Source organism: Rhinatrema bivittatum, chromosome 7, assembly GCF_901001135.1.
Source record: "Rhinatrema bivittatum chromosome 7, aRhiBiv1.1, whole genome shotgun sequence".
Taxonomy (NCBI): domain Eukaryota; kingdom Metazoa; phylum Chordata; class Amphibia; order Gymnophiona; family Rhinatrematidae; genus Rhinatrema; species Rhinatrema bivittatum.
The window spans coordinates 25077625-25103930 of NC_042621.1; positions in this window are offsets into that span (position 1 = coordinate 25077625).

Below are 26306 nucleotides of genomic sequence, written 5' to 3' on the forward strand. Positions count from 1 at the left end.
AACACTCATGTTTGGACCCCCAAAGCCCAAGCTGCCTTCCAAACTCTAAAAGAAGCCTTCTGTTCTGGCCCATGCTTGCAACATCCTGACACAAGATGCTCATTCATTGTAGAAGTTGACACATCTGCTATCAGGGCTGGGGCGGTCTTAAGTCAATTTTCTCTCAAAGGTACATTGGTACCATGTTCATTCTATTCGCACAAGTTCTCACCCACTGAACAGACAGAACTACACCTTTGGAGACCGGGAACTCCTAGCGGTTAAACTGGCCCTCCAAGAGTAGCGCCCCTGGTTGGAAGGGGCGCAACACAAATTTACTATCTTTACCGACCATAAAAACCTATAGCATCTAAAAGAAGCTCAACTTCTGAACCCGAGGAAAGCCCGATGGGTGCAGTTCTTTAAAAGGTTAAACTTTGAATTGCGCTATCAGCCGGGCTCGAAGAACCTCTGTGCAGATGTGGTCTCCAGATCATTTGAACCAGAAGACTTCCCCGTTGTCCCAAGACATATCATTGACCCTGTGTATGTAACTCTTGCAGTGACAAATATAGTCCCTGTTGGAAAGATGGTCGTTCCACGGAGGTTACATGAGCAGGTTCTCCAATGGGCCCACGACTCCAAGTTAGCAAGTTATTCGGGTCTGCAGAAGAACTCTCAAAATGCTGCAGAGACATTATTGGTGGCACAATATGGTACAAGACTGCAGCAACTACGTAGACTCATGTCCCAATTGTGCCCAACAAAAATACCCTACAGGGCAACCATGGGGTCTCCTCCAACCGCTTCTAGCTCCTACAGAACCTTGGTCAAGCATATCGATGGATTTCATCATGGACTTACTAACATCACAGAATACTACAGTGATCTGGGTCATCATTGAACAGTTTTCCAAGATGGGTCACTTTATTCCCTTGCCTGGCCTTCCTTCTGCTCCAGAATTGGCCAAACTGTTCCTCCAGCACATCGTTCGTCTCCATGGCCTCCCCAAGGAGATCATATCGGACCGAGGACCACAATTCGCCGCAAGATACTGGCGGTTCTTATGTAAGAAATTCAATATAACCTTGAACTTCACGTCGGCATATCACCCTCAGGCCAACGGCCAAGCGGAGAGAACCAATCGGACCCCAAAAGCTTTTCTTCACTCGTATGTGAACGATCAGCAGAACAACTGGTCCGACCTACTACCCTGTGCCGCACTCTCACATAATACCCACATTTCCGCTGCCACCGATGTATCACCTCTCTCCGTGGTATTTGGTCGACAACCACGTTTACCACTACCAGTACCTCTCTCCGTTCCATCACCAGCTGCCCAGGTTACGGCTCACACCATATGTCAGGTGTGGAATGAAGTCAAAGAAAGCCACAACTAAGCTGCTGAACTTTCCAAACATTCCTCCGATGCTCACTGACGCTCCGCTCTACTCTTCATCCTGGCCAAAACGTGTGGCTAAGCACTCGACACATAAGATTACGACTTCCCTCACATCGGCACCAAAGAATATTGGTCCATTTCCTGTCCTCAGAAGAGTGGGAGCTGTCTCATACTAGCTACAGTTACCTCGTACGATGGGTAACCATAACACGCTCCACGTCTCCTTGTTGAAACCACTCGTGTTCTCCTGGCCTTCCCGCAGAGATCCTCCAATTCTTCAGATCTCCACCGACACTGACGACACTCTTCAGGTAAGAGAGGTCCTCAATGTCCATCGGCATCGACGCCGCTGAGAGTACCTCCTTGCCTGAGAAGGGTATGGGGCCAAAGAAAATTCCTGGGAACCCTCGCACAACATCTTAGATAAGGAGCTCCTCAGAGCCTTCCACAGGGCTCATCCTGAGAAATCTCGCACGCATAGGGGGACGCCTAGAAAAGGGGGTACTGTTGCGCTTCCCGTCCGTGCTCGGCCCACACATGGGCCTGCTCACCTTCCCAACTCCTTGGCAGGTCCCAGGTCAGCCTCTCCCGTGGCTGCAGCTATCTCCTCTAGGCCTCAGTGTCCTGCAGCAGCGGTCGCCAGGCCATCCTCAACATACCAGGCCTCACAACGGTGCTCAGCGTCCTCTGTGGCATCGGCCCCGCCCCTAGGCATGCACGTGCGTGGACTGCTCGGCCTTTTAAAGGGCCAGGGGTGGGACCAGGCTCTGTGGCATGCCCTGATTGAGCACAGTATATCAGGAATTTCCTGCCTGCACTTCCTTGCCTTGGCAATCGGATCAACACCATATGTGTACTAGTTTGCCTCAGTGTCTCATCACTTGTTCCAGTCTTGTTCTAATCTTGTTCAGTCTTGTTCCAGCATCCTCCTGTTCCAGCATCCTCCTGTTCCAGCATCCTTCTGTTCCAGCATCTGTCTGTTCCTACATCCCCTCAGGTAGTACCTCTTGGACTGACTCTCTGGTACTGATCTCTGCCTGTTCCTTGACAATTCTGACCGCAGCCCGAATACTGACCTCTGCTTGCTCCTTGACCATGTCTGATATCTGGAACCTGACCTCTGCTTTGGCTGACTACTCTCGGTTTGAACTTTGGAACTTGACCTCTGCTTTGGCTAACTACTCTCGGACTGCCTTTGGAACTTGACCCTTGCTACCACTGACCATGCTTCCTTGAGCCTGACCCTACTCCTAGCCTTGTCATCACAGACACTGTTCTGACCTTCCTTGATTCCTCAAGCCTCCAGTCTCGACATCGACTGCACACCCTTGATCTCGGTGGGCACACCTCTCCACTTCCTTTGCGGGAGAACCTGTGAGGTCCACCTAAGTCCAAGTGGCCCGGGTCCCCAAGGGCTCCACCAAGGGGGACCTCAGGCTTCCAGTGGTGAAGCTCCAGCTAGCATCTGTCTCTTCCTGTGCTTTGCCCTCTGGTGGCAGGTGCTTTCTGGGTCCATCCAGGAGGCCACTCCTCATTGCCTCAGGACAAGGGTCCACCTCCAGGCGCAACATAGAGTACATACCAAATGGCAAAACACAGATATTATCATAAAATCTGTCAATAAAGGTGGGGCTTTGCTCATCATGGAGAAGGATAAATATCTAGAGGAAATTAAATCCCAAATTTATGACATGACAATTTATCAAACGTTATCCTATGACCCAACTATGGGAGTCAAACAAGTGATACAGACATTAGTGGATGCAGTCTATGCAAGCCACTATATTTCTCAGAATGAAAAAGGTTACTGTCAAAGCTCTATCTTCTTAAACAGTAAGAACATAAGAACATAAGAAAATGCCATACTGGGTCAGACCAAAGGTCCATCAAGCCCAGCATCCTGTTTCCAACAGTGGCCAATCCAGGCCATAAGAACCTGGCAAGTACCCAAAAACTAAGTCTATTCCATGTTACCATTGCTAATGGCAGTGGCTATTCTCTAAGTGAACTTAATAGCAGATAATGGACTTCTCCTCCAAGAACTTATCCAATCCTTTTTTAAGCACAGCTATACTGACTGCACTAACCACATCCTCTGGCAACAAATTCCAGAATTGAGACTCTGGAGCTCTGCCTGCCTCTGGTGACCTGCGTGTGGAACAGGGAGCATTTCAGAGAATGCTACCCTGGAGGTTCTGGATTTAATCTTTCTACCTAAGAGCCTAAATTTGGCTTCCAGAACCTCCCTCCCACATTTTCCTATGTCATTGGTGCCCACATGTACCACGACAGCCGGCTACTCCCTAGCACTGTCTAAAATCCTATCTAGGTGATGCTTGAACTCCGTTATCTTCGCACCAGGTAGGCATGTTAACAGGCGATCTTCACGCCCACCAGCCAGCCAGCTATCTACATTCCTAATAATCGAATCACCAACTGTGACGGCCGACCTAACCCTTCCCTCCTGGGCAGTAGGCCTTGGGGAGATATCCTCAGTGTGAAATGACAATGCATCACCTGGAGAGCAGGTCCTTGCTACAGGATCCTTTCCTGCTGCACCTGGTTGGTGCTCTCCCATCATGAGACCTTCTTCCTCCAAGGCAGCACCAGGGCTGCCAGTCTGAAATTGGGACTTGACTACTATGTCCCTGAAGGTCTCATCTATATACCTCTCTGCCTCAGCTCCTCCAGGTCTGGCACTCTAGACTACAGAGATCGGACTTGTTTTCTGAGAGCCAGGATCTCTTTGCATCGCATGCACATGTACAACTTCTCACCGGTGGGTAAAAAATGATATATGTGACACTTGATGCAAAAGACTGCCTAAAATTCATAAGTATGAGCTTAAACCTGTTATAGAGAAACCACCACTCCAAATTTTATCAGTGTCCTGTAAGTAAGCAACATAACAGGTCTTAATCACAGGTTACAGAATACAATAAGTGACCTATAGTTAGAAATTAATGAGAGACCAGGAATAATGTACATACTAAGCAAACTTCAAGAATGGATTTCAAAAGTGAAAGTGCCAAGCAGAGATTTAGCTGCAAAAGAGGATGCCTACTTTATTACATAAAGAGGTGTTTAAAAGGCATTTGAAAAAGATGACAAAAAACTGGCTGGCCAATCCAGCGTAGTCAAATGAAATGGAAGCATGAATCCAAAGTGAGGTGGGAGGGGTAGACACAAACAAACTGAGACAAAGACCTGACAGGGACCTGAGAATTGTTATCTGAATATGGAGAAACAAGAAGGGATGAGTTCATGGAATAAGAAAATATAAGCGGAGGACCAGACAGAGAACTGGGAGGCTTAAAGAAATGCAACCCACTCAATTTCTTTATTGAGACCAGCGAGTATCAGCCTAATTCAAAGATACTGCACTGTTCATGAAGGATTAGGAGAGCTGAAAAATTGACCCCTCTATTAAGAGGGGGACAATATTCAATTGCAAAGAAGCTAACATCAGAAGTAAAGTGTGAATGTTACTCCCTGTAGGGATGTGCAGAGGGACGCCATATGTTGCATTCGGGATTCGGATTCATCGGGGGGCAGATACGTTGAATTCGGCAAGGGGGCCCCCGATACATTTATCCATTAATTCCTATTCGTTTCCTCGCTAAAATTAAATTAACTACAAACCCCCACCCTCCTGACCCACCAGACTTACCAAAACTTCTTGGTGGTCCAGCTGGGGGTCCGGGAACCATCCCCTGCACTTGCACCCTCGCTGCCGGTTTCAAAATGGCGCCGATAGCCTTTGACCTACTATGTGACAGGGGCTACCGGTGCCATTGGTCAGCCCCTGTCACATGGCCATCGGCGCCATCTTGTGCTCCTACCATGTGACAGAGGCTGACCAATGGCACCGGTAGCGCCTGTGACATAGTGAGAGCAAAGGCTATTGGCGCCATTTTGAATACTGGCATCCGATGGCCGGAGTGCAGGAGGTTGCTCCCGGACCCCTGCTGGACTTTTGGCAAGTCTTGTGGGGGTCCGGGAGCAACCAAAAGTCCCTGGTGGTCCAGCAGGGGTCCGGGAGCGATCTCCTGCACTTGAGCCGTCGGCTGCCAGTAATCAAAATGGCACCAATAGCCTTTGCTCTTACTATGTCACAGGGGTTACCGGTGCCATTGGTCAGCCCTTGTCACATGGTAGAGCACAAGATGGCGCTGATGGCCATGTGACAGGGGCTGACCAATGGCACCGGGTCAGGAAGGTGGGGGTTTTTGTTTAAATTGGGTCCTTTAGGCGGCCAAATAATTTGGTAGATTCTGTATATTCGTGGGGAATCTGATACGGTTTGCTTCCCCATGAATACAACGAATAGGGCCCTATACGTTGCGGATGAGAAATACGTTAGAAACGAATACATACCCCTACCTCCCAGTAGGCAACACAAGGGGGCTTTCATGTGGCATGGGATTTATTTAATGTTTGGGTACTTGCCAGGTACTTGTAATCTGGATTGGCCACTGTTGGAAACAGGATCCTGGTTTTGAAGGACCCTTGGTCTGACCCAGTATGGCAATTTCTCATGTTGTTATGAGCACCCAAAGAAACTGTGAGAGAGGCAAATCAGCACCAGCAGTGACAGGAATACTCCAAGTAACCAAGGGAAGAGCAAAGCAGCAAAAAGAATGGCAGGAACACCTGAAAGCACCAAAAGAAAGACAAATGGCACCAACAAAAGTGGCATGAGCACTTCAAGGCACCATGAGAGGGGAAAAGCAGTCCAAAAAGAGGAATAAACACCACAACGTGCTGTGAGACTGGAAAGCAGCATCAGTAGTGGCAAAAACATACCAAGGCACTAGGCATCAACAACAGTGGCACAAACAGCACAATGCACCGAAAGAGAAACAAAGCAGCACCAACTGTGGCAAGAAGACCCCAAGGTACAAAAAAAGAGGCAGAGGACATGAACAACAATTGTATGAAAACCCCAAAGCACCATAAAAGAGGAAAAAGTGGCACATAAACATCCTAAGGCACAAAGAAAGGAGCAAAGAATAGGAAAAATAGTGACATGAAGACCTCAAGGCATCAAAATATGGGTAAAAAGCAACACACCAAAAAGGGGGCAGAAGTGAACATTCAAAGACACCAATAGATGGGCAAAGGGCACCAACAACAATGATATGAAGACCCCCAAGGCTCAAAAGAGGAGCAATAGGTAACAACAGTGGCATAAAGACCCCAAGTGTTATGACAGTCAGCTGCGGGTAGCTAACTCACATCCTACCATGCCTGGCCCTCCACTCCAGTGAAACTTGCGGCTCCGGCCAACCATTGTCGCCGTACTGTTCCTGGCCCTCCTTGCTCCACATGGCAGCTGGGATGCTGCTGGTCCACGCTCTGACTCTGGGTCTTCTCTATCTAAAGGGCCAATGGCAGGAATCCCTGGGCCATCCCCGACTGATGATATCATTTCCTTGAGATATTTAAGCATCTCCTATGGCCTATGCAAACCGACTTGGAGGCGAGTTCCTTCGCCTCACTGATGCTTGTTCCTGTCTCTCTGGACCCGTGGCTCCTGCCTTGGATCTCCATTTTCTGATCTGGACTCTGGCTCAGGCACCCACTGCTCGGTGGCCTGCTTGCGCTTCCTTCAAGAGACCTGGTCTCCAGGCTTCCCCGCTTTTCGGGGTAGCTCCTGCGCTCCTCACCAGAGATCCAGCCCACTCACTTCTCTGCTCCTCGGGGTAGCCACAGCACTGCCTATCAGGCTCAATGTCATTTCACCAGTGGCTTTACTCTGCGCTTCCTTGCTCTTTGGGGCAGCCCCCACGTCATCACACCAGAGATGCTGTTGCTACGCTGTCCCTCCTCGGTACAGTCTCTGCATCACTCCTTCAGAGATCCTGTCTCCGCGATCCCTGCTCCTCGGGGCCTGCCTAGCTCACCTCTTCCTCGGAGGTTCCTTCTCTGGTACATCGAATCTTCAGTACTGCCTAAGTACTGTGACCCCTCTGAACTGTGCCTCTTCGTCCCACTCCTCGGTACATCTCAGTGCAGGTACCTGAGATCACATGGCAGTGACACAGGACGTTCTCACTCTACTGAACTACAGTCGTCCCCCCTGCTGCAGATGACCTTGCCTCCCGATGGTGAGGACCTGTGGGGACATACCCCTCAGGTAGCATTAACCTCCACCTCAGGCCAAGGGTCCATGAAACCCACAAATCCTAACAGATTGCCAAGTCCATGGATGTGGCAGAGGTCTCAGCTATACAGGCCATTCCTGGCCTGGCGAAGAAGATCATCGAGCAACAAAAAACCTTGGAAGCACTAGCAGCAGCTATTGATAATCTGAGTCTCCGCTTGGACTCCGCAGTGACCATGACATCCTCCAAGCTCAACCCTTCTACCTCCATGCCGGTTCCTCGACCGACTGTTCCGCTACTGGCACCTCCACGATTCTCCGAGAATCCCCTGATGTGCAGAGGTTTCCTGAACCAATTTAACATGCACTTTTGCCTGCAACCAGCTTATTTTCCAGACGTGATTGCCATGGCCACTTACATTCTCTGTCTCCTGGATAGTAAGGCCTTGGCCTGGGCCTCTCCTCTATGGAAGCGTGCTGACCCAGTCCTACAAGATTTGCCCAAGTTTCTTGCCTTATTTCGCTCAGTGTTTGATGACCCTGGCAGAAAATCTGCATCCGGATCCACGCTTCTTCATCTCCGTCAGGGCACCAGGTCCTTGGCAGATTACGTCATAGTTCTGCACACTGGGGTTTGAACTCCATTGGGACCTTGATTGTCTCCGCTCCATTTTTCTTGAAGGACAGCTCTCGAATCAAAGATGAGCTGGCAGCCCAACAGTTGCTCGTATCCTTGGACTCTTTAATTGACCTAGCTGGGCAAATTGGCTGACGCCTCCAGGAACGTTCACGGGAGTCCCGGCCCTCCAGAGGATCTACGTCCAGCTTGTCCCATCATCAACGCTCTTCCTCCCTCAGGTTAGACTCGGCCCAAAACAAACCTGAGGAAGAACCCATGCAAATGGGCCGAAGCAAGCAAGTCTGGCCATGCCTTAGCCACATGCCCTGTCTGTCCAGGAAACTCCCAGGCCTAGGTTCAGAAGGAGGACTGCTCCTAGGTCTGATTTCACCTTCTCCTTCATTGACCTTGCCTGTATCCATCAAGCTGGATAACCAAGAGTTCCACACCCTGGCTCTCGTGGACTCTGGTGCTGGTGGAAATTTTATCTTAAAACAACTGACAAAGCACCTCCGTATTCCCACCATCCACTCCCCAGTTCCTCTACTTCTGTCGTCCATTCATGAAGAGCCATTGCCTCGTCAAGTTAGTCACATCACAGCTCCTATTCTTCTCCACACTGGTTCCCTGCACATGGAGTCCATCTCCTTCCACATTTTGGACAAGGACATACATCCAGTGGTTCTAGGCCTACCATGGCCACAACAACATACTTCCCAGTTTGATTGGGCCACGTTACAGCTTTCTCGCTGGGGATCCTCTTGCCATGTTTTATGAATCGGATCCTGATGAGGGAGGAGTTAGCAATCTGTTATGCTCTAGTCCTCAAGAGGGGAGGAGTTAGCGATCTGTTATAAATCGGCTCCTGTGGAAGGAGGAGTTTGCAAACTGATATGCTCAGCTCCTGTAGAGGGAGTAGTTAACAATCCGTTAAGGTATAGACTGCGGAGTTGCAATCTATTATGAATCTGTTGCCAAAGGCTCCTGATGGGAAGGAGTAGCAATCTGTTACCAGCGGAGTGCTTGGAGAGGGCACTCAGCTGTAGAGGAATGAAGATAGATGGATCCTTGGGCCGATGGCAGATGACTGCGCCCCCAGGAGGATATCCTGAGAGGGACCACCGGCTAGGCTTGGGTATGGAGACAGACACAAATAATTATTTTATTAGACAGGTTATTAGAACCATCAGAGGTGGCAGTAGTGAGGTGATATGCCCGGAAGGGCTGACATCCCTCAGGTACTGGAACAGCAATCCCAGGGTTTCTGAGCTGTAGAGAGACTATAGATAGTAAGTAGACAGGGTATGCTGTGTACATAGCCAGAACTGGATGACAAAACTCACATAAGGTCTTAAGGAGGCTCAGTAGCTGGAAAGGGTTAGGCCCGCAAGGAGCGAGTACCTGGTTCCAGGGAAAGCTCTGAGAGAGCGATGGTAACTCACAAATGTCTGTATCTGCGATAGCTTCCAGGCAGTAGAGAATCTTCAGAGTGTTCATGAACATGGGCCCTCGAAGAGCGAGTACCGGTTCCTATCTGCAATCTGAAATAAAGAAAAGAGAGTGAGGCCCCTGAGGAGCGGGTACTCCTGGTAAGTCCAAGGAGGCAGAGTAGCTTGGGAGTAAAGCCGAAGCAATCCCCAAGGCAGAGTAGCTTAGACAGCCAAAGCGAGTCCTTGCTAACTCGATATGTTAGCGAATACTGAGACCTTTTAAGAACATAAGAACATAAAAATTGCCATGCTGGGTCAGACCAAGGGTCCATCAAGCTCAGCATCCTGTTTCGAACAGAGGCCAAACCAGGCCACAAGAACCTGGCAATTACACAAAAACTAAGAAGATCCCATGCTACTGATGCAATTAATAGCAGTGGCTATTCCCTAAGTAAACTTGATTAATAGCCATTAATGGACTTCTCCTCCAAGAACTTATCCAAACCTTTTTGGAACCCAGCTACACTAACTGCACTAATCACATCATCTGGCAACAAATTCCAGAGCTTTATTGTGCATTGTGAAAAAGAATTTTCTCCGATTAGTCTTAAATGTACTACTTGCTAACTTCATGGAATGCCCTCCAGTCCTTCTATTATTCGAAAGTGTAAATAACTGAGTCACATCTACTCGTTCAAGACCTCTCATGATCTTAAAGACCTCTATCATATACCCCCACAGCCATCTCTTCTCCAAGCTGAACAGCCCTAACCTCTTCAGCTTTTTCTCATAGGGGAGCTGTTCCATTCCCTTTATCATTTTGGTTGCCCTTCTCTGTACCTTCTCCATTGCAACTATATTTTTTTTGAGATGCTGCGACCAGAATTGACCACAGTATTCAAGGTGCGGTCTCACCAAGGAGTGATATAGAGGGATTATGACATTTTCCGTTCTATTAACCATTCCCTTCCTAATAATTCCTAACATTCTGTTTGCTTTTTTGACTGCTGCAGCACACTGAGCCGACGATTTTAAAGTATTATCCACTATGATGCCTAGATCTTTTTCCTGGGTGGTAGCTGCTAATATGGAACCTAACATCGTGTAACTACAGCAAGGGTTATTTTTCCTTATTTGCAACACCTTGCACTTGTCCACATTAAATTTCATCTGCCATTTGGATGCCCAATCTTCCAGTCTTGCAAGGTAGTCCTGTAATGTATCACAGTCTGCTTGTGATTTAACTACTCTCAATATTTTTGTATCATTCTCATATTTGATAACCTCACTCGTCGTATTCCTTTCCAGATCATTTATATATATATGGAAAAGCACCGGTCCAAGTATAGATCCTTGAGGCAATCCACTGTTTACCCTTTTCCACTGAGAAAATTGAGCATTTAATCCTACTCTCTGTTTCCTATCTTTTAACCAGTTTGTAATCCACAAAAGGACATCGCCTCCTATCCCATGACTTTTTAGTTTTCGATGCTGCTAACAGTACCCCTTCCTTTAGGCCTCCCCCTAGAAGGTTTGGGTTTACCAGGGTGTTTTTAATGAAAGTCTGTGAGCAACGATTTATCCAATATATTCTTAGCAGGCTCCCAAGAATTCTCCTCTGGTCCAAATCCTTCCCATGATAGAAGATACTCCCATGTTTTGCCTTTTTTCTGAACGTCCAACACTTCGTGTACCCTGTAAATGGTTTCATCTTCAGCCCGAAGCTGTGGTACATCAGGAAGTTTCCGAGAAGGCCAAGTGAGGACTACGGGCTTCAAGAGGGACACATGGAAGGAATTATGTATTCGCAATGTCGCTGGTAGTCGAAGCTGATAGGTCACTGGCCCCAGTTGTCGAAGCACCGGAAAGGGCCCAATGTAACGAGGAGCCAATTGCATGGAGGGGACTCCCAGGCGGATGTGCCGGGTGCTTAACCACACTTTCTCACCCGGATGGAATTGGGGTCCAGGCTGATGCCGCTTATCAGCAAAGGTCTTTGCGGAGAGGGCCGCTTTACGAATCAATGTTGGGTACGGACCCATAGCTGTTTTAATTGAGCTGCTGTGAGCTGAGCTGCCGGAGATGGGACCATTAACAGCAATGGTAATGGGGGTCTGGGTTGTCTGCCAAAGACGATCTGAAAAGGAGAAGCCCCCTTAGAAACACAGGCGTGAGAATTGTGGGAAAATTCAGCCCAAGACAAAAGAGTCGCCCAATCATCTTGACAAGAATTGACATATAATCATAAAAACTGTTTCAATCCATGGTTTGTCCATTCAGCCTGTCCATTGGCTTGCGGGTGAAAGGCGGTGATAAAGTCCTGAGCAATGTGAAATTTTTTACAGAGATTACGCCAGTAATGAGCTGTAAACTGAGGCCCCGATCAGAAACAATGTGTAGCGGAAGACTGTGAAATCTGAAGAAATGGCGCATAAACAGCTGGGCCAAACAAGGAGCAGACGGGAGGGAGGGTAGTGGGATAAAGTGGGCCATTTTAGAAAACCGATCCACTACTACCCATATAACGGTGTTGCCCTCCGAGGGTGGCAACTCCACAATGAAATCTGTGGAGATGTGTGTCCAAGGTTTCGAAGGGGCTGGTAATGGTTGCAACAGTCCTTGTGTTTTCCCTGTAGGAATCTTATGTTGTGCACAAGTTGGACAGGAGGCCACATAAGCTTGTATGTCCTTGCACATACCCAGCTACCAATAGTGCTGCTGTAGCAGTGCCTGAGTTCGAGCTCGTCCAGGGTGTCCTGCCAGCAGCGAGTCATGTCCCCAGGCCAACACTTTGTTTCATAGTCTCTTGGAAACCACTGTTTTTCCAGGTGGTACTGTGAAGGTTTCAGCCAAGCTGATGCAGGCCGGGTCAATAATGTGTTGGATGGGTTCCTCTATATCTTCTGCCGAGAAGGATCGAGACAAGGCATCTGCCTTAATATTCTTGTTAGCAGGACGGTACCAGAGTTCAAAATTAAAACGTGTAAAGAACAATGCCCATCGAGCCTGACGAGGGTTCAGACGTTGGGCCTGTTGAAGGTATACCAGATTTTTATGGTCCGTGTAAACTGTGATACGGTGCTGAGCTCCCTCCAGCCACTGTCGCCATTCTTCAAAGGCAAGTTTGATGGCAAGAAGTTCTTTATCACCGATGGAGTAATTCCGTTCGGCCAACGAGAATTTCCTGGAGTAATAAGAGCAGGGATGAGATGTTCCTGTAGTGTAGACGGCCCCTACTCCTTCCGCGGAAGCATCCACTTCAACTACAAACGGTCATCTAGGATCCGGGTGCCACAAGCATGGTTTCTTGAGGAACGAGTTCTTGAGCACCCAAAATGCCTCCTCTGCCTCTGGAGGCCAAGCTTTAATATTAGCGCCTTTGTGTGTAAGAGCCGTGAGAGGTGCTGCTAATTTGGAGAAATTTAGAATAAAACTGCGGTATTAGTTAGCAAAACCAAGGAAGCGTTGCAGCGCCCGTAGTCCGTTGGGTTGAAGCCATTCTTGTATACATTTTAATTTGGACACGTCCATCTGAAAGCCTTGTTTCGAGATTATATACCCCAAGAATGGTAAGGATTCTTGTTCGAAAATGCATTTTTCGAGCTTGGCATAGAGATGATTTTCTCTTAAATGTTGTAATACTAGGATAACATGTTGTCTATGCACCTGTAAATTCTGAGAGAAAATCAAAATGTCATCTAGTTAAACGACAACACATACATATAGCAGATCCCTGAATATCTCATTAATGAAATGTTGAAATACCGCTGGAGCATTGGTTAACCCGAAGGGCATGACTAAATATTCATAATGTCCATCCCTGGTGTTGAATGCCGTCTTCCACTCATCCCCCTCTCGAATCCTGATGAGATTATACGCTCCTCGAAGGTCTAATTTTGAGAAAATCTGGGCTCCTTGTAAATGGTCAAAGAGTTCCGCTATGAGTGGTAACGGATATCGGTCCTTGCTAGTAATGGCGTTAAGCCCACGGAAGCCTATGCATGGATGCAGAGTCCCATCTTTTTTCCCAACAAAAAAGAAACCAGCCCCATCTAGAGATTTGGAGTGTCTGATGAAACCTTTCTGTAGGTTGTCCTGAATATATTCCGACATGGCTCGGGTCTCCAGGGCAGACAATGGATAAACCCTTCACCGAGGCGGGGTGGTGCCAGGAATCAGATTGATGCTACAATCATACTCACGATGTGGAGGCAAAATGTCCACAGCCTTTTTGGAGAAGACGTCTGAAAATTGCTGATACTGTGAAGGCAGACCCTCCAGCCGAGAAGTGCAGAGGAAGCTACAAGATGGATTGGATCCGGAGGTACAAGTCCCCTGACAATTTGATCCCCAGCTGATCAGTTTCAAAGATGTCCAGTTGAACTGTGAGTTGTGCTGCTGTAACGTAACCATGGAATGCCCAGGACTATGGGGTGAATAGTTCTCTGAATGACATAGAAAGAGATGGTTTCGGAGTGGTTCGGAGAAATGTGCCATTCCATCGGAACGGTGTGATGAGTTATCCTCCCCGGCAAGGGATCTCCATGGATGGAAGAGATAATCAACGGCTTCAGACATAGGCATGTGGGGATGTGTAATTGCTTTACCACATCTTGTAGAATAAAATTTCCACCAGCTCCAGAATCTACTAAGGCTAGTGCGGAGAATCGATGTTCTTCAAACCCCAGGGAAACATGCAGAGTGAGTGGGGGAGCCAGAGAGGTGATGCCTAGGGTTACTCCTCCGATGGAGCCTAGGCTTTGGAGTTTCCCGGACGTGTTGGACAACGGGCAATAAGATGACCCGCTTCTCCACAGTAAAGGCAAAGTCCTGCTTTACGGCGTCTTAGTCTTTCTTCTGGAGAAAGTGGACCCCGACCCAACTGCATGGGTTCTTCAGTAGCTCCTTCAGGCTTAGGGGCGGTTTGGGATACCGGGACCAGACGTACTAGATCCTTCTCATGCTCTCTCCTGTAGCCGATGATCGATTCGGGTCACTAACTCTACGATAGAGTCCAAAGATTGAGGTAACTCTCAGGCTGCCATGTCGTCCTTTATTCTTGGTGACAGGCCCTCTAGAAATATGGATCGGAGCCAGTTCTCCTCCCAATGGAGTTCGGATGCCAGGGTCCTGAATTCGATGGTATAATCGGCCAACGGTCTCCCTCCTTGTTGAAGTTGTAGAAGTTTGGAGCCTGCGACTACTTGTCTCCCTGGATCGTCGAACACAGCTTGAAATAGTTCTAAGAATTTAAATAGATCTCGTAGGACTGGATCTGACCATCGCCAGAACGGAGAAGCCCATGCAAGAGCCTTACCCTCCAATAATGACAGGATATATGTGGTCTTGGTGAGATCGTCTGGAAACAGGGAAGCTTGCAGATGGAAGTGCATACTGCACTGGTCGAGAAATGCTTGACATGATCGAGAGTCTCCAGTGTAGCGTGGAGGAGTAGGTAGAGGAATCACAGTCTGGGTATTACTCTGTACTATCGGAGGTACAGGTGGCGGAACAGCCTGGGCTGCCGCCATAGAGTCCATTCAGGAGTTAAGTCTTTCTAAGGATGCTGCCATGGATTCTAAGATGCGTTGTTGCTCCATGACCTCCTGGGCTAATCCGGGAATAGCCTGCCGGGCTGAGGCCTCTGCCGGATCCATGGCCTTGGTATTCTGTTAGGACCTGGAGTGTGGACCCTTGTTCTGAGGTAGAGTCTGCACTGCCGTCAAGGAGAGAACTCCTCGTCGGCCTCTACCGTCAGATGGCGAGGCCTGTTATAGATGTAGATCGGACTTCACCCTGGAAGCACGTGATCTCCCCAGGAGGAGCCCGTAGGGACACGGCCGCTGGGACTTAGGCGACTCCCTGAAGATAGAAAATGGTCTGGATGCAGGCGCCTCCTGCAGGTCATGGGTTCCAGATGGCTGGCGCCTCCAGCAGGTCTTAAGTAGTCTCCATAGAGAAGTTGAAGAAAATCCAAAAGCCGGTCCAGGAGTCAGAGTCCAAAGAGCGGTCCGTAGCCAGACCAGGGGTCGGAGTCCAGAGCGCGGTCCAAAGCCAGTCCATGGGTCAGTGTCCAGAGAGCAAAGCCAAACCAGAGGTTGGAGTCCAAAGTGCGGTCCAAAGCCAGTCCAGAGGTCGGAGTCCAAAGCGCGGTCCAAAGCCAGCCCAGAGGTCGGAGTCCAGAAGAATCAATCCAGCAAGGAGGGCAGAGCAGAAGCGGGACGAAGAACCAGGATACCAGGAACACAGGAACCAAGCAAGACCTCAATACCAAGGCAAGGACTGAATGCTCAGCCCTTGCCTTAAGTACAGGAAACAGGGGGAGGAGCTTCAGGGGGAGCCATGACACTTCCTGTCATGGCTCCTTTAAGAATTCTCTTCAGCCGCGCATGCAGCCCTACGGGGCAGAGGAGGAGGAGCCAGATTGCCGCAGAGCCATGCTGCCGACAGCCATAGCAGCGAACCGAGGGAGAGAAGATGAAGAAGAAGGCCGCCTGTGTCTGCAGGCAGCCTCAACATGCCAACGATCCGGGTGAGTAGCTACTGCGGCCGTCGGCCTTGCTTCAATTGCGGCTGACCGCGGCCGGCGGCCATGACACCTGATCCCGGTCGCGGCCTGCCACAGCCGATGCCGCTAACACCCAGAAGTTGAAAAGTATTTGAGATTGGCCTCAACCTATGGGCCTGAAGGCCTTACAGATTCCTTGGCTTTGCCAATTACTATCAGTCTTATATTCACCATTATTCCACACTGACCACACAACTTACGGCCATGACTCACAAGGGGGCCAATCCTTCCCAGTGGTTTCCCGAAGCCATGACCACCTTCCAGGATCTCAAAACCAGCTTTCTCCGGATCCCAGACGGCCATTCATCGTCAAGTTTGATGCCTCCAACGTGGGATTAGGGGCGGTTCTAAGTCAATACTCGACCACTCATCGAGGAAAGATTAAATGATTTCTTTTCTTCAGTGTTTACTGAAGAGGATGTTGGGGAGGTACCTATACTGGAGAAGGTTTTCATGGGTATTGATTCAGATGGACTGAACCAAATCACAGTGAACCTAGAAGATGTGGTAAAGTGGTAAACCCGATTGACAAACTTAAGAGTAGTAAATCACCTGGCCCGGATGGTATACACCCCAGAGTTCTGAAGAAACTAAAAAATGAAATTTCAGACCTATTAGTAAAAAATTGTAACCTGTCATTAAAGTCATCCATTGTACCTGAAGACTGGAGGATATCTAATGTAAACCCCATATTTAAAAAGGGCTCCAGGGGCGATCTGGGAAACTACAGACCGGTTAGCCTGATTTCAGTGCCAGGAAAAATAGTGGAAAGTATACTAAACATCAAAATCATAGAACATATAGAAAGACATGGTTTAATGGAACAAAGTCAGCATGGCTTTACCCAAGGCAAGTCTTGCCTCACAAATCTGCTTCCCTTTTTAAACATGTGGATAAAGGTGAACATGTAGATGTAGTGTACTTGGATTTTCAGAAGCTATTTGACAAAGTTCCTCATGAGAGGCTTCTAGGAAAAATAAAATCTTGGCATAGGTGGATTACAAACTGGCTAAAAGACAGGAAACAGAGAGTAGGATTAAATGGACAATTTTCTCAGTGGAAGGGTATGGGCAGTGGAGTGCCTCAGGGATCTGTATTGGGACCCTTACTTTTCAATATATTTATAAATAATCTGGAAAGAAATACGACAAGTGAGGTAATCAAATTTGCAGATGACACAAAATTGTTCAGAGTAGTTAAATCACAAGCAGATTGTGATAAATTGCAGAGACTGGGAAATTGGGCATCGAAATGGCAGGTGAAATTTAATGTGGACAAGTGCAAGGTGATGCATATAGGGAAAAATAACCAATGCTATAGTTACACAATGTTAGGTTCCATATTAGGTGCTACTACCCAAGAAAGAGATCTAGGCGTCATACTGGATAACACATTGAAATTGTCGGTTCAGTGTGCCGCGGCAGTCAAAAAAGCAAACAGAATGTTGGGAATTATTAGAAAGGGAATGGTGAATAAAACGGAAAATGTCATAATGCCTCTGTATCGCTCCATGGTGAGACCGCACCTTGAATACTGTGTACAATTCTCGTTGCTGCATCTCAAAAAAGATATAATTGCGATGGAGAAGGTACAGAGAAGGGCGACCAAAATGATAAAGGGAATGGAACAGCTCCCCTATAAGGAAAGACTAAAGAGGTTAGGACTTTTCAGCTTGGAGAAGAGATGGCTGAGGGGGGATATGATAGAGATGTTTAAAATCATGAGAGGTCTAGAACAGGTAGATATGAATCGGTTTTTTACTCTTTCGGATAATAGAAAGACTAGGGGGCACTCCATGAAGTTAGCATGTGGCACATTTAAAACTAATCAGAGAGAGTTCTTTTTCACTCAACGCACAATTAAACTCTGGAATTTGTTGCCAGAAGATTTGGCTAGTGCAGTTAGTATAGCTGTGTTTAAAATAGGATTGGATAAGTTCTTGGAGAAGTCCATTACCTGCTATTAATTAAGTTGACTTAGATAATAACCACCGCTATTACTAGCAATGGTAACATGGAAGAGACTTAGTTTTTGGGTACTTGCCAGGTTCTTATGGCCTGGATTGGCCACTGTTGGAAACAGGATGCTGGGCTTGATGGACCCTTGGTCTGACCCAGTATGGCATGTTCTTATGTTCTTACATCCGTGCGCCTAAACCATTGCCAGGCCCATTGGGCCCTCTTCTTTGGCCGAGTTAATTTCCTGCTGCACTACCGACCAGCCAACAAAAATTGCCGTGCTGATGCTCTCTCCAGATCCTTCATTCCAGAGGATGTTCCCGACACTCCATGGCACATAATTGACCCCACCAAGGTCCTTCTTTCCGCCACTTTTCCGGTGCCACCTGGGAAGATGGTGGTCCCTCGACAATTACGCCGGAAGGTTCTTTGTTGGGCTCGTGACTCCCTGACTGTAGGACACCCAGGGCAGTCTAGAACTCTCTGCATACTCCAGCAGTTTTACTCGTGGCCTACCATGAAGAAAGACACACAGGCCTATGTTGAGTCTTGTTCCACCTGCACATGCCATAAGCCTCCAGTGAGACTCCCGTCGGGACTCTTGCAACCACTGCCTGTTCCCAGTGAGCCATGGACTCATATCACAATGGATTTCATCATGGATCTTGCTTCCTCTGGTGATAACACCATTTGGGTCACCATCTACCATTTTTCAAAGATGGCCCACTTTGTGGCTCTACCTGGACTCCCTTCAGCACCACTGCTGGCGAAATGTTTATCTGTCAAGTGTTCCAGCTCCATGGCCTTCCCGAACATATCCTCTCGGAGCATGAAGTCCAATTTACTGCTCGGTTTTGAAGATCTCGCTGCAAAAAATTTAATATTTCCCTTGGATTTCACTTCGGCTTATTACCCCCAAAGCCAATGGATAAACAGAGAGAACCAATAGGTCTCTGAAACAATTTCTGCAGGCCCACATCAATCTACGGCAGAATGATTGGGCTAACCTCCTTCCCTGGGCAGAGTTTGCCCTAAATTCACATCAGTCCGCATCCACCGGCTCATCTCCGTTCCAAGTCATCTATGGATGTCAGCCTCTGCCAACGTTTCCGCTCCCACTATCCGTTCCTTCACCGGCGGCCCAGTCGACCACCCAGGAATACCACAAAGCAGCTGCTACAGCAGGCAGCCCAAAGGTCAAAAAAATTCTTTGATGCACATCATCGTGAAGCTCCCCAGTTTAAACCGGACGACAAGGTGTGGCTCAACACCCAGTTTATCCAACTCAAGCTGCCATCGGCTCACTTTGATCCAGGTACATTGGCCCTTTTTTGGTGCTCCGTCGGTTGGGTCCTGTCACCTACAAACTCCAGCTGCCCTCTCTCAAAATCCATAACGCCTTCCACATTTCACTACTGAAACCCTTGGTATTGTCTGACTTCTCTAAAAAAACACCGGATCCTCAACCACTGTCATCAGAGGCGGACGTGACATACCAAGTTCAAGACGTCCTTGATATAAGGAAACGTGGAAAAAAGTGGGAGTACCTCCTGTCTTGGGAGGGTTTGCAGAAGAGAACAGTTGGGAGCCTGCCACCAATATCCTTGATAAGGATTTCATTAAGCAGTTCCGTGCCACACATCCTCAAAAACCCAAACCCCTGGGGGGGCCCTAGGAATGCAGGTACTGTTATGACTGTCAGTCATGGCTGACCCAACTCACATCATGTGCTGTCCTGCTCTCCTCTCTGGGTGAACTTGCGGCTGTGGCTAGCTGCTGCTGCCACAAGCCGTCTGCCTCCCGAGACTTCTCATGGTGGCTGGGCCGCCGCCGACCTCCATGCCTCCTCCAGGCCTTCCTAGGCACACATGCATGCGCACGCACCACTGAGTCTCTCTTTAAAGACACTATGGTGGGAACCTCAGGGGCATCTCCGATTGATGACATCACAAGCTGGGATTTATAAGCACCTCTCTTGGCCTACTCTAATGGACTTGGCAATGAGTTCCATTGCTACTGGTGCTTGTTCCTGTCTCCTTGGACTTTGACACCTGACTTGGATCTCCCTGCACTTTTGGACTCTGGCTCAGGTACCAGCTCCTTGTGGGCCTGCATGTGCTTCCTTGGGAGATTTGTCTCCAGACTTCCCCGCTCCTCAGGGTGGTCCCTGTGCCCCTCCAGAGGTCCTGCCTGCTGGCATCCCCACTCCTCGGGGTTGCCTTAAGAACTGCCTTGCTGAGACTCCCACTCTATGATCCCCGCTCCTCAGGATAATATCTGCCTTGCCACTGGAGACTTTGACTCTGTTCTCCCCCGCTCCTCGGGGCAGTGCCTATGTCTCTGTTTCAGCGACTTGCTCCGCACTTCCCCACTCCTTGGGGCAGTGTCTATGTCTCTAAATGAGTGACTTGCTCCCGCTTCTCACTCCTTGGGGTAGCCTACGTCACTACTGCCTAGATTGACTCTGCTCTTCCCGCTCCTCAGGGCAGCCTATGTACTACTGCAAAGACTGACTCTGAGCTTCCCCACTCCTCGGGGCAGCCCCTACGTCATCATACCAGAGACTCTGTTACTACGCTGTCCTGCCCCCCAGTATAGTCTCTGCTCTCGCCCACAGTAGACACTATCCTTGCGCGCCCCGATCCTCGGGATCTGCCTCATGGCACAGCTCTGGTCTAGTCTGCGATCACATGGTGGTGATGCAGAACGTTCTCTCTACTGAACTACAAGCCGTGTCCCCTGCTGCAAGCTGACCTCACCTCCCGATGGTGTGGACCTGCAGGGCTCCTTTCCTCAGGCTGTAACAACCTTCACCTTGAGCCAAGGGTCCACGAAACCCACAAATCCTAACAACCACTCTCACAGTAGGATCTTCTCTTACCAGTACTTTTACAGAGAAGCTCCCTTGTTTAGCCTCAGAATGAGTCTTTCCTTCAGGAAAATGATCTTCTTTCATTTTTATCTGCAAGCAGTAAAGATTCCCCCCCCCCCCCATAGCAATGTCTACCACTGGAAGTTCCATGGACACGGCATCAGTTAAGAATTACTCTGTTCTCTTCAACAGACTTTGCTTTAGTATCTGCTGCTACTCTTCAGGAAAAATTCCCTTTTTATTTAACCTAATCACATAATTCTCTTGCACACTCTGTTTTTCTCTGCACCGCCATTGCTCTGCAAGCCTTTGGACCCTCATCTTCATTGTAAAGAACATCTTTTCACATTATTTCCTCTTCTTTCCTGAGAGTTGTTTGGCCCTTTTAGCAAACCTTCTTCCAGTCAGAACAGTGCCATTCTTTTTGTTTTTGCCTTTAAAAATTCAGGGCCGCTACCAACTTTTCCTCCTGAATTTCTTTTTCAGGTTACCATATAAGGAGGACCCTCACTGGATCTGACTTCTTTACTTCTTCACTTGCCTTTATATCTTCCTTTTTAGACAGGCCCTGTTTGCTTCATCCTATTTCTATATTTGTTAACTATGTTCCATCTCTACATCAGTGAGTTGCTCCACATTTACCCATTCCTCGGGGCAGTGTCTATGTCTCTAAACGAGTGACTTGCTCCCGCTTCCCTCTCCTCGGGGTAGCCTACGTCACTACTGCCTAGATTGACTCATCTATCCCGTTTCTTTCTTCTATTGTAGTTTATCAGGTTCACTGTTATGGAGCCTCTTTCTTACCGTTTGCCTTTCAGTTGTCCACCCTCCTCCCCTGTTATTTGTACTTTCCAACTTTTGTTATTATGTAAATCGATATGATGTGTACTTTAATGTTGGTATAGAAAAGCTGTTAAATAAATAAATAAATAAATAAATAAATAAAAATAACGTAATACTCTTGAATGCTGCCTGCTACCAACCAAGGTTTGACTCCTAGATATTCTTGAATGCTACTCTGACCCAGTGACCTTGACAGATTTTGCCACCATCAGCAGAGACCCTCACCTAAGACCTGCTGGCTCCGGCACCAGAAATCTCAACCCTAGAAGCTCCAGTTGGGCCTCTGCTTTGTCCAAGTCTGCCTGCCAATGATAGGGACCTGCAGGGATCCTCCCTGCAGGTTGTTTCATCCCCACCTCGGTCTATTGGCCCACGAACTCAACACAAACGTTGGAACAGTATCTCCATTGTTTTTACAATTTCCTTCAAAATAACTAGGTACAGTTATTACCAATGGTAGAATTTGCCTACAATAATTCAGAACATTTGTCAACCAAGACCTCCCCATTTCTTGCAAATTATGGGATTCACCCTCTGTTTCATCTTAGAGAACCCCAACAGTCAAAAGTCCCGGCAGCCATGCAATGGGTGAGTTAACAGAGGTGAAGAGATGAGTCTAAGGTGATTGAATGTGCTAAAAACTCACAGAATAAATTTCTGGATACCACAGTTCTGAAGGCTCCTCATTTCACTAGAGAAGACAAAGTCTGGCTCTCTACAAGGAAGACTAAAAGACCATCCAGCAAATTTAACCAGTTGTTCATGGGACGCTTCTTAATTCATCAGGAAATCAATTCAGTGACTTTTGCCTACATCTTTCTGCTAACTTATACATCCATGTGGACCTCCTGAAACTGTTTCTTGGAAGATGATCTCCTCCTCTGGCACCACTGACAGTGGAAAGGCACCAGGAGTTCATTTTTCATCAGATTTTGGATGCCAAAATTATTCAAGAATGGCTACACTACCTGCTGGACTGAAAGAGATATGACCTGGAGGATTGTAGTTGGGATCTAGCCCACAATGTTCTCATGAGGGAATTAGTGGCCAAGTTTACCAGGAACACCCAGAAAAAGTAAAGTTGAGAGCCTCAGGAGCGACTATTAGTCTGTTAGGGTCAAATCCAAATCTTATTCTGTTATCTGTTAGGGTCAAATCCAAAGACTTGGTAACAGAGAATTTATGACTCAACTGGTAATTATCAAGGTAAGAAATGTTAAGGAGGCCCATCTCCAAAGGTCTCCTATTGGACGAGCATTAGGTGTGGCTCTTAATAGACAGCAATATAAAAGGAAGCCCAGCTGGTCACATCTTTGCTTCTCCAACAGCCCAATGCTGAGTTAACTCCATAAATCTTGTTGCTTGGCCTAACTCCTGTCTTCTGTATTTCTGGTTCCTGAGTCAGAATCTGGCTTCTGATCTAGTCCTGCCCTGGCCTTCTGCTCTCCTGCTCTAGTCCTGCTGTGGTTCCCTGGTGTTATCCGTATCTCTTGCCTGCTAAGTGCCTGAAAAGACCTGGTGGCCACCTGAACGCAAGAGCTCAACTCACAGGGAACAGCAGTTGCTTCAGGTGAAGACTCTTGCTCCAGAACACCCACCCTATACTAAGATATGTCCATGCACTATTATACCTACATTCTTGACTCATAGCTGAGTGAGCCATGACAAGATAGTGACTGATTGTAACGTGTACTTTATGAAAATATTCAAATTGAAATCTCCTTCTTTGAAAATTAGTATAAAATAAGTACATTAAACATTGCTGCATACTTTGAACCTGCTTTTTCTGCAGGCTAATTCTGGCTGGAGTCGCTGTTGCTATTTTGGGATATGGGGATGGAGTAAGATGCAGGGGTGGGGCATTACCCATGGGTGGAGATGTGGTGTTATGCTCAGGGAGGTCTTTACCAAATATTTTTCCATAGATTTAGTTGAAAGGGAAACAGGGTTGGCAGCTAGCTTTTAGTGTCCATTGCCAATAACACATATTCGTGTGCAATACTGGAAAAATGCACACACTAGAAAAATTAAAGGAAACAAAACAAAATGAAAACCTCATCTATGAAAACAAATGGAAAAAAAGTCCTGCATTCCCTAATAATTAAGATAAAAGATTATAATTTTTTTAATAAATTGAAAACTACTCTAAAATATGGCAATTATATTTTAATTAAAAAAAGGAACATCATGCATTTAGGGTGCTGAAAATCCAAGAGCCAAAAACCATTCTTTTGGTGAATAATTAGCAATCACCAAATGGGAAAGAAACTTGATGACGTCAATGAGGCTAGTCAGAATGGGAAAGCAGTTCAGAAAGCTGATAGTACAATAAGAGAAGTAATACTTCACTAGTACAATAAGAGACGTAATACTTCCTATGTACAAGTCTCTGGTGAGACATAGCTCAAGAACTTTATTCGGTCCACATCTATAAAAGGACATTGACAAGGTAAAGGCAATTCATATGAGGACCACCAAAATTGTGCATAAACTGCAATATAAACTAATACAGAAAGACCCTCTAGAAAAAAGAAGAGAAAGAGGAGATATTATATAAACATTTAAATAAGTAGAATTCAATAAATGTCAGGGAAGGAAGCATTTTAACATAAAATAAAAGGTTCAGTGATAAGGAGTCAAATAAAGGGAGAGAAGCTCAAAAGGCATGTGAGAAAAATCATTTCACTGAGAGGTTACTAGACACCTGGAACAGACAACAGAGGTTATAGGAACCAAAACAGTGGTGGAATTTAAGCATGCATGGGGTAGATATAAAGGGACCTTAGTGGTAAAAAGAGGACCACAAATAAGACCTGTGGCAAAACAGGAGGCAAGTACAAATGATCTGGCTGAGTGAACCAAATGGTCTTTTATTTCTGACATCTTCTATGTTTCTATATTATGCATATTCATAATACATATCCAAATAGCCAGACCTGTTAAATGAGGTTAATGACAGGGTTGGGAATCGCATATCCAAATAACCAGACCTATTAAGTGAGGTTAATGACAGGGCTGGGAAAAACTGCACTGGTGATTAAAAACAATATTGTGTACATTATTCATTCAGCTTATCCCAGTTCAAGGGCTTGAACATTTTCTATTAAATAATTAGTAGGGCCAGCCCATTAACTCAGTTGGTAAGGGATGTGCATTGCTATATGGAAGGTCTCAAGCTTGATCCCAGGTCAGGTCTTCTAATTTCCAGGTTAGCCAAGTAGCATTAACAGTCCCTTGGGTGGGTGGGAAGCCATGGTAGTTGTCTAAGGGTGACACCTAGTGGACAGATTTAGAGCCCATGAATGCAGGGTTCTATAAGGAGATAAAATGTATGGCTCCAAGCCCAGGACCCTCAAAGCAATGACTGGACTAAATAGAAGTTGGGAGGGGACATAAAATAAGTGAAAACATTTCTGCGTAGTTGCAAATGAGAGCTCATGGTACCTGATACAACTCCTGGTTCTGCTTGAGCAGGAAGTGCAAAGAGGAAACTGTTAGCTCAAACAAGGAAAGAAAGAAAGATAACTAAACAGTGCTTTGAGGTAATGGAGGGAAGGTGGTGTTTAGAACGTATCCTGTTCTTAAACATTATAGATATAAGCAATATAAATCTCCATTTATTATAGTACAGATGTTGTTTAAATAATAAAATATAACTGCTAAATTTTAATCTTCAATTATAAAAGTTGACTTGGCCCAGTTTCATATTCCATAGCAACATTTCCACTAACCTGTGTGAGGGTCTGTGGCCACTTCCTAACTGCCTTGGGCCAGTTCATTCATGTTTTGAACTGCACAAGGCCAGCAGAGCCTGTGAGTCTTCTGGGAGCTATGCAGTTTAAACTGCAAAACCATTGGGCTCCTGGCAGATAGTTTGTAGATGTCAAAAGCCCCAATGCAGGTTAGTGGTAATATTTTTCCATAGTTTATTATTTTTTATTTATGTTATCCATTATCATAAAGTCTCTTACTATCTGACTGTGATCAGTGATCAGATTTGATCCTGAATCACAAAACTTGGATTTTTTAGCTAAACTATGCACCTGATTTATAAAGATCTTTTTCCCATGGACTCAGGATGTGAGTAAACCCTTCATGAATCATTTGCTATAGGTTCTCATGTAATCTCTGAATGGGAAAATTGATCTAGTCATCAGCCTGATTGCCAGATTTGATCCTGAATCACAAATATGGGATAAAGCCACCTTGCTTTCAATAATTTGCTGTTTTTAACTGACTCATTTCTCTCTCTCTCTCTCTCTTTCTTCTTTGGCTTCTCTTCAAGACAGATGTGGCCTTCTTTAATCAATCAAAATTATCAAGATTATTTTAAATGTGTGACCACAGACATGTTTGCTCAAAGAGCCATCTTAACATGATATCAAACTGTTGAGTCTGAAAGCAGACAGCTAGCACTGTGAATAATGCTGGGATTTAGTTTCATAGCCTTTGAAGTGCCAGCTCTACCACAGAATGTCTGTTATTGGAAGCTTTTACATGATTATTATTTTTAGAAATGGGCTCAAACC